Consider the following 9,834-nt stretch of genomic DNA (forward strand, 5'->3'; position numbering starts at 1 on the left):
CCCAGCCACCACAGAGGAATTTGCTTTGGGAGAAGGAGAGCTGAAGTTTGATCCCCTTCTGGGCCACCACAGTTGCCCGCTATAAGAGTGGTATTGCTTACAACAGACACTTCAGGGTTGAAAACATGTGCTCTGCTGTCAGAAAGAATTGCTTTGGGTTTCCAGCCCTACTGTTTATTAGCTAGATAAGTTTGGATATAATTTCTATAAAAATGGGACTAAGATATCTTTGTCTGTCATCAGTGACTTCATATTAGCCCTACAACTAATAGTACTGTAGTACTGGTTGCTGAATCAATAAATAGTAGCAGCTACTAGCTGTTAGTGGAGCTTCCTAGGTGGCACTAGCACTAAAGGACCTGCTTACCAATGCAGGAGATGTAAGAGATGCAGGTTCGATCCCTGGGAAGGGAAGGTCCCTTGGAGAAGGGCATGGCAACCCACTCCAGTATTCTTGCCTGGAGAATCCCATGGACAGAGGAGCCTGGTGGGCTACAGTCCCTAGGGTCACAAAGAGTTGGACCAGACTGAAGCAACTTAACAAACACAAATGCACACTAGCTGGTAGTAGGTGATGGAAAACAAAAACTATCTAACAATAGAAATTGGCTCTACAAATTCAGACTACTTGGTATAAAGTCACTAAATAGTATCCATGGTAGTAGGGCTGGAATAAAGTGAGAGGGTGATGAGTTATGGATTGTTCTTTTTGCATATTTTATGTGGTTTTCATAATTTGAGACAAAGGGGGTTGAAAATAAAAACACAGTGATAAAAACACTTTTAGATTTATGCTTCTCACTGTTCTCTAAGTCTCAAATTAAAATGCTCCAATATTTATACTATAACAGTTTTGGTTCATTTAGTATGTTAACTTCATTACCATACCATATACCTAGTGATTTCCAAAGAAATGTATTTGCTCTTATTTAGGACTCCATATATATGATTCTAAATTTTCTCCACTCAAACACAACTGATTTTTATTTCTTCTGTTTCACTTTACTTCCTGTCCATATATAAACATACACCATATATTCTAATTGTGAAAATAGAGATTTTATACTCCTTTTTTCATTGAACATTGTTCATGTAGCTCCACTGTCTCCATATTTAAAACTTTTCATGGCTACTTATTAATATTCTATCAAAAACTATTCTTATCTGTCCATTCCTCTAAGATTAACCATTTCAGTCCTCCCACATTTCTACAATGGTGAACCAATTAGACTTTTTCACAACTTTAACCTTTTTCTTCTTGTGAACTCTTTCCTTAGGAAAAAAATTTTCAATGGTAGCAAAATATTTCTGGTTCTTAAAATTTATTGTTGGATTGTTTTTCAAAATCACTGTACCCACAACACCAACCCCATGGCAGCTGCCACAGCTGCTTGATTTTCTGACCCAGAGGATCCCTATTATCATTTTAATTTTAATTTCTTTGATTACTAGCAGATTTAAGCATTATCATTTACGTCTATATTTTTATGTTTCCTCTTGCAGCTTTGACATTTGTAAACAAATATAACCTTCTGAATATGATTGGAACAAATCAAGTTTTTTTATTGCTGGCTTTTCCTTATTTGTTTCAAATTTAACCCAAAGTGTTCATTCACTTTTGAAGTGCCTCCCAGAATGCCAAAATTTAAGAACAAAAGTAGAAAACAAATATATAAGTTGGTTTTGTGTCATTCCACATCCAAGAAAGAAACTAAGGGCCTCGTATGTCCTTTCTCAACATCCTAAGGCCTGATGGCACCAATTCAATAGTCTAATGGGATTACCTTTGGGGACATTCAAAACAGTCATACTCTGAACAGCAGATTTTATTACTGACCAGGGTCAACTTTTAATGGGCCAGTTAGTTTGGTTGTTATAGCAACAAAATTTGATTTGACATTCAGTTATGCAATCAATAATTCAGCAGTTGACCTGAAAATAGTCCATTCTGTTGAGAGTGAAATCCATTCTGTCTTTCCCTCATCAATAAACCTTATGCCAACATCCATTTGAAAATGTTCAGAGCTTAGTATTTCATCTGAAATACTCAGACTTAAAAATCTCAGGACTTAGTATTTCAAATCTGAAATGTGTTCTCTGTCTTCCTGAGAAAAGATTGAGCTCTTCGTTGAGATATTTAAGTTGCACATGGCTGCATCACTGAATAAAATGCTATGTCACTCATTAGATCTGAACCTTGGGAAGCTGAGGAGTTTGATTTATTTTACTCAGTTTTATAACAGAACCAGAGATAATGACTGCCCTGAAGAATCAGGTAGATTCTCTTTTTCTGAAGCTTCCTAAGTTTTACTCTGCCCTTCATTAATCATTTTGAAACTGGCTCTAAAGACTCCACCAGAAAATTACTAGAACTAATCAATGATTATAGTAAAGTTGCAGGATATAAAATCAACACAGAAATCTCTTGCATTCCTATACACTAATAATGAGAAAACAGAAAGAGAAATTAAGGAAACAATTCCATTCACCATTGCAACAGAAAGAATAAAATACTTAGGAATATATCTACCTAAAGAAACTAAAGACCTATATATAGAAAACTATAAAACACTGGTGAAAGAAATCAAAGAGGACACTAATAGATGGAGAAATATATCATGTTCATGGATTGGAAGAATCAATATAGTGAAAATGAGTATACTACCCAAAGCAATTTATAGATTCAATGCAATCCCTATCAAGCTACCAACGGTATTCTTCACAGAGCTAGAACAAATAATTTCACAATTTGTATGGAAATACAAAAAATCTCAAATAGCCAAAGCTATCTTGAGAAAGAAGAATGGAACAGGAGGAATCAACCTACCTGACTTCAGGCTCTACTACAAAGCCACAGTTATCAAGACAGTATGGTACTGGCACAAAGACAGAAATATAGATCAATGGAACAAAACAGAAAGCCCAGAGATAAATCCACACACATATGGACACCTTATCTTTGACAAAGGAGGCAAGAATATACAATGGACTAAAGACAATCTCCTTAACAAGTGGTGCTGGGAAATCTGGTCAACCACTTGCAAAAGAATGAAACTAGACCACTTTCTAACACCATACACAAAAATAAACTCAAAATGGATTAAAGATCTAAACATAAGACCAGAAACTGTAAAACTCCTAGAGGAGAACATAGGCAAAACACTCTCCGACATACATCACAGCAGGATCCTCTATGACCCACCTCCCAGAATATTGGAAATAAAAGCAAAAATAAACAAATGGGACCTAATTAAACTTAAAAGCTTTTGCTCATCAAAGGAAACTATTAGCAAGGTGAAAAGGCAGCCTTCAGAAAGGGAGAAAATAATAGCAAATGAAGCAACTGACAAACAACTAATCTTAAAAATATACAAGCAACTCCTACAGCTCAACTCCAGAAAAATAAATGACCCAATCAAAAAATGGGCCAAAGAACTAAATAGACATTTCTCCAAAGAAGACATACAGATGGCTAACAAACACATGAAAAGATGCTCAACATCACTTATTATCAGAAATGCAAATCAAAACCACAATGAGGTACCATTTCACGCCAGTCAGAATGGCTGCAATCCAAAAGTCTACAAACAATAAATGCTGGAGAGGGTGTGGAGAAAAAGGAATCCTCCTACTCTGTTGGTAGGAATGCAAACTAGTACAGCCACTATGGAGAACAGTGTGGAGATTCCTTAAAAAACTGGAAATAGAACTGCCTTATGATCCAGCAATCCCACTGCTGGGCATACACACTGAGGAAACCAGAAGGGAAAGAGACACGTGTACCCCAATGTTCATCGCAGCACTGTTTATAATAGCCAGGACATGGAAGCAACCTAGATGTCCATCAGCAGATGAATGGATAAGAAAGCTGTGGTACATACACACAATGGAGTATTACTCAACCATTAAAAAGAATACATTTGAATCAGTTCTAATGAGGTGGATGAAACCGGAGCCTATTATACAGAGTGAAGTAAGCCAGAAAGAAAAACACCAATACAGTATACTAATGAGACAGCAAAAGAGACACTGATGTATAGAACAGTCTTATGGACTCTGTTGGAGAGGGAGAGGGTGGGAAGATTTGGGAGAATGGCATTGAAACATGTATAATACCATGTATGAAATGAGTTGCCAGTCCAGGTTCAATGCACGAAACTGGATGCTTGGGGCTGGTGCACTGGGACGACCCAGAGGGATGGTATGGGGAGGGAGGAGGGAGGAGGGTTCAGGATGGGGAACACATGTATACCTGTGGCGGATTCATTTTGATATTTGGCAAAACTAATACAATTATGTAAAGTTTAAAAATAAAATAAAATTAAAAAAAAAAAAAAAGAAACTGGCTCTTCCTTAAGGCCTACTAAGTTAAATGAGATCAATCACAACATTTCAATGTGTTGTAATGTCATATATATTTCAACACAGATCACAGAGGTTCCATAAACTTTGACCATTTTTGGGTAAATACTTCATAGACTGGTAACCCAACATGCTTAGTAATCCCTTGGGGAAGTAGACATGTTAATTAACTATAACTCTTAAAATAAAACTATACCTGCTTACCATTTGTTCCACTTAAAAGAAATTTCACATTCTATCTTTAGCTGAAGGTTACTAATACAACTATACAAAATGCGTAACATTTTTCATCCAAGAACCTGTTTTGAATCCAAATTAAAGCTGTATATGTATGGATTTATGAAGACTTAGAGTTAAAAGAGAATCTTAGGGGTGGGGCGATGCTTGATTGAAGCCAACATGTGAGGCTCCACTACCAGCAGAGAAGATATAAATATTCTCTCCTGTTGCTCCTGTGGCAACAGTAAAAAATATATTGAACTGAATCTAATGTATCTTCCTGTGAGTTCTTCCACAAACTATGATACACATTGTCTGGATGCATATTCTATTTAAGAAAGCAATGATCAAGATACTTCTGAGAGGTCACTTTATTTTTGTTAATCATTGTACAGGAAGACAATGCTACCAACCAACCATCAACCAAGGTAGAATATACATTTTGAGGACGTTTGTTTGTTTTTCTAGTAGTAGGGATTTGATTTTTTACATATTAGTCTATTTTCTGTTTCCAACCAACAGTATACAAGGGGAAATGATTAGAATTTAGAGCACAACAAAGTTAACTGACCCACAAAATGATTGAACCCAGAACACTGTTCTGTTCAGTTTGCCAAGTCAGTTTTCTGTTACATGGTAGCCTTTTAAATAGAGAGCATGGCAAACTGGAGTTGGTTACTAAACCTCATTTCTTTAAATCCAGGAAGAACTAATAGTCACTTGTAAGCAAGGTTGTGTCTTTCTACTTGCTTTGTTATTGACTACAACCCTGAGCAATTTAGCAGATTCAATGCAGCAGTTTTTAAAAAAGAACCTTCTTCTAACCTGTTAATATCAAAAAGCTGGGAGGTTGGCTGATAGCTCCTGAGTCTGTTAGGATAAAGGCATTACAGTACATTCTCAGACAAGAACTTTGTAGCTTGCTTTGTACCCCAGAATACCCAACCATGTAAAGTTCCTAGAAGGAGAGAACTTTTCCAAATATGTGTCCCTTTTTTCCTTAAAAAATTACGTCTAAATTTTTTTTTTAATAAGTTATTTGGTTGGCCAAAAAGTTCGTTCGGGTTTTTCCATGCAATATTACAGAAACCCAAATGAACTTCTTGGCCAACCCAATAGTTTCAAACTGAGGTCACAGATAGTGTTTCAAGAGTCAACATCATGTGGCTTAGGTTTTAATTCTTGAGACTGACATATTCTACAAATTGATACTGATCTCTCTCTCCCCCTCTTTTCCTCTCCTTCTCCTCCCCTTTTTCTTCCTTTTCCTTTCTCCTCCCTCAAACACCCTCTCCTTTTTTAATGTGTATTCATTTTACTTATTTGTTTGGCTGCATCCTGAATGCACCACATGGACTTTCTAGTTGTGCCACACTGGCTTAGCTGCCCTGTGGCATGTGGGGTCTTAGTTCCCTGACCAGATATTGAACCCATGTCCCCTGCATTGCAAGGCAGATTCTTAATCACTGAACCACACAAGAAGTCCTCCAACCACCCTGTCTTAAAACTGTTTTCAGTATCAAATGTTTTCTTATGGTTGTTCTTGCTGCATTTGGAATGAAGCTAACTCCACAATGGCCTTGGAATTGCCTATGGGGATTTACAGATGGTTGGGACGATGGAAGCTCCCTCAAGCCCCTCTATAGTGAGGGTCTCCTGGGCATTCACCCTGCGAACTCCATCAGAGCACTAAAGGCTGTTCCTTGATCATGTTACCCTGGAGTTACCTGCCTTTGTCCATCTCTTTCTGCTCCTCAGGGTAGAAGATAAAAATTCATTTCTGTGTAAGTACTCTCAGGATCACTCTTTTCAGTTCTATATCCTTTCAAAGCTCCCTTCTTTGGATCTGGACCACTCCAAAAGAGTGGTGCCAGGGAATCTGACACATAAGGTTTATATTGCAACCATGTATAATCATGCTATCTGGCTACTCCTGTCAGCCATTAGTCTTATCAGTTTAGTTGACATTACTTTAAAGCTTTCAAATCACTGGAAATAGAACTGCCTTATGATCCAGCAATCCCACTGCTGGGCATACACACTGAGGAAACCAGAAGGGAAAGAGACACGTGTACCCCAATGTTCGTCGCAGCACTGTTTATAATAGCCAGGACATGGAAGCAACCTAGATGCCCATCAGCAGATGAATGGATAAGAAAGCTGTGGTACATATACACAATGGAGTATTACTCAACCATTAAAAAGAATACATTTGAATCAGTTCTAATGAGGTGGATGAAATTGGAACCTATTATACAGAGTGAAGTAAGCCAGAAAGAAAAACACCAATACAGTATACTAATGCATATATATGGAATTTAGAAAGATGGCAACAATAACCCTGTGTACGAGACAGCAAAAGAGACACTGATGTATAGATCAGTCTTATGGACTCTGTGGGAGAGGGAGAGGGTGGGGAGATTTGGGAGAATAGCAGTGAAAATGTATAATATCATGTATGAAACAAGTCGCCAGTCCAGGTTTGATGCACGGTACTGGATGCTTGGGGCTGGTGCACTGGGACAACCCAGAGGGAGGGTATAGGGAGGGAGGAAAGAGGAGGGTTCAGGGTGGGGAACACAGGTATACCTGTGGCGGATTCATTTCGATATTTGGCAAAACTAGTACAATATTGTAAAGTTTAAAAATAAAATTAAATTTAAAAAAGAAAAAAGAAAAAAAAATAAAGCTTTCAAATCTCATTTAGTGGAAAGATAGTATTTGGACAGATATGAAATTTAATGCTACAGATAAATGGATACATTTAAGAGCAGTAAATTTATTTACTTTCCAATAAATACCTGTCCTAAATTCTCAGTAAATTGTAGTGTGACCATGCAGTTATACACACTCTAATATAATAAAAGTTACCTTTTTAAAACAAATGCATATAGATGAGTCAGGATCAATAATCAAACATATTCTATTTATGACATCTCATATCACAGTCAGGAAAAGAAAGGATTCATTTTGGAAAGAGATCTCTCTTTTTGCCCCTTCCGCTCTGATGATGAAAACCACTGATCTTGGCTCTGTTACTTGGACAAAAGAGCACTTGTGCAGATTTGGATTTAAGTTTTGTCTCTATCTCTAGCTGTGTGACCTTGAGCAAGTCACAACCACCCTCTCTGTTTCTTCAACACTACGTGTAAAATAGATAGCTAGTGATAAGTGGCTATATAATACAGGGAACATGGTGTGGTGCTCTGTGATGATCTAAAGGGGAGAGGAGGGAGGCTCAAGAAGGAGGTGATATATAATACAATATAATTATGGCTGATTTGCAGAAACACACAACATTGTAAAGCAATCTTCCTCCAATTAAAAAATAAATTTTAAAAAATGCTACATGAACAAAGAAGATTTTCCTTAGCCTTTCAGTTTAAAAAGTCCAGTGCTAATGCAAAACTGAAAGCATTTGCCACTTCAGAGGTAATGAAACATTTTATTTTTCTTGCTGTGTCTGTGAAGGGTTGGTGTGAAGTAAAAGGCCCAAGCTGAGCAGGGTTAGCCATCACTAAGGTTAGATGTGCATTCAGTCAACCTCCTAAGAACTCACCAACCAGTGGGATTTCACAAAGGCACCTTCCATAAATCTACCATAGGATGTTGTTCTCATGAACCCTTTAGTCCTCCTGGGTTCTCCTAATAACAGTGGCCAAGTAATTGTCAACTTTTATAACTTATCTTATTTATTCAGTCAAGAAAGAAAAGCTACTGCTTTTCTAATCCAAGAAATTGTTTGGGCTGGTGTGGTGGATGCATTTATGTTTACAATTTTAAAGATCAAACTTTTGAAATATTCTTAGCAATAAAGCAGGCTATGGTACACAATATTTTGCCACCTGATGCAAAGAGTTGATTCACTAGAAAAGACCTTAATGCTGGGGAAGACTGAAGGCAGGAGAATGGGATGACAGAGGATGAGATGATTGGGTGGCATCACTGACTCAATGGACAGAAGTTTGAGCAAGCTCCAGAAGATGGTGAAGGACAGGGAAGCCTGGCATGGGGTCACAAAGTGTCAGACACAACTGAATGACTAAAGAACAACAACAGTAGTACACATGAGAAAATATATTTTGCAACGGCAGGAGAAAAAAAAAAAAAAACTCCCTCTGTTACAATAGCAAACATTTTTGAATCAGATTCTTTGATTAAAATCTAATTCCCATGAAGCTTCTCATGTTTCTTTTCACTGAAAAGAACCAGCAAACATTTTTGTTCAAGAGGTATAACTCTTAACTGCAATAGAACCTGCATATTTTCCCCAACAAATATATCAAAGCAACAGTGTTAGCCAGTCTGAAAATAAATGATACTCATTTTAAGCCTCACTATTGTCTTAAGCCAAATGATATTGCCAACAGCCCGATGAAGATTAGCTCTAACGGAGAAGAAGCAACAGCCTGCAGAATTTTTTCTCAAGTTTCTCCAACTGTCAGTGAGTCAAAACAATGGTCACTAATGCAACAGCTCAGAAAGAGAGGGGAAGTTGAAAAACTTCCAATAACTGTCAAAGAAACTTCAAGACTTTCTTAGGTTTTAAATTAAGTTTTACTCATGTCAACTCCATCAGCACAAAGGAATAAACGGAGACTGTGTTTATGTGACACTAGACCAACCAGTCAGTGAAGTGGGGGGTGAACTCAAATCTTTTGATTGACTTCAATTTTTACTTTCAGTTTGCTATTTCAGTGTATTTAATTGGTCACAGCCTGAACATGGGCATATTCATTCAGTAACATTCATGTGGCATTTGATCATTATTAACAACTTTTCTGGAGATCTAAGAACATAAAATACAAAGGCTCTAGGTCTATTTAAGTGCATATTAACTTCTGAGAAGCATTTTTGCTTTTAGCTGCTACTAAGCAATGGTGCAAATGAAACCAATGTAAAGATAGTGGTGAATATGGTATCCAAACATATAAGGTCCAGATTAATGTAAACACTGCTAGGGTACGAAGAACAAATCTTACTTCTCTGTTATTCAAAGATGAATATATACATATACACATGAAAAATGGTGAGTAGAGCAATCATGTTCTAATTTTAAAAATTATACTTTGGACAATAAACCATATTCTTTTACATTGGCAAATACACTGATTGGAAATGATATCTTTTTATTTACCAAATAAATTATTAGATAAGAATTATATTTCACCAATTACATTGCTTTTAAGTGTAATTTATATATGTGGCAAACTCTAAATATTAGCTATATTTGATAAAAATAATACAATGGTA

At 36.8% G+C, this 9,834-nt stretch overlaps 1 non-coding gene across 1 annotated transcript; it reads left to right on the top strand.

The window, feature by feature from the left end:
• Positions 1-5,621: 5,621 nt before the first annotated feature.
• Positions 5,622-5,695, top strand: MIR2284Y-6 (microRNA mir-2284y-6). Its single transcript, NR_107780.1, has one exon. It is a non-coding gene; the product is annotated as a microRNA mir-2284y-6 (primary transcript).
• The last annotated feature ends 4,139 nt before the right edge of the window (positions 5,696-9,834 follow it).

The sequence above is a fragment of the Bos taurus genome, chromosome 5 (assembly GCF_002263795.3).
Source record: "Bos taurus isolate L1 Dominette 01449 registration number 42190680 breed Hereford chromosome 5, ARS-UCD2.0, whole genome shotgun sequence".
Lineage (NCBI taxonomy): Eukaryota > Metazoa > Chordata > Mammalia > Artiodactyla > Bovidae > Bos > Bos taurus.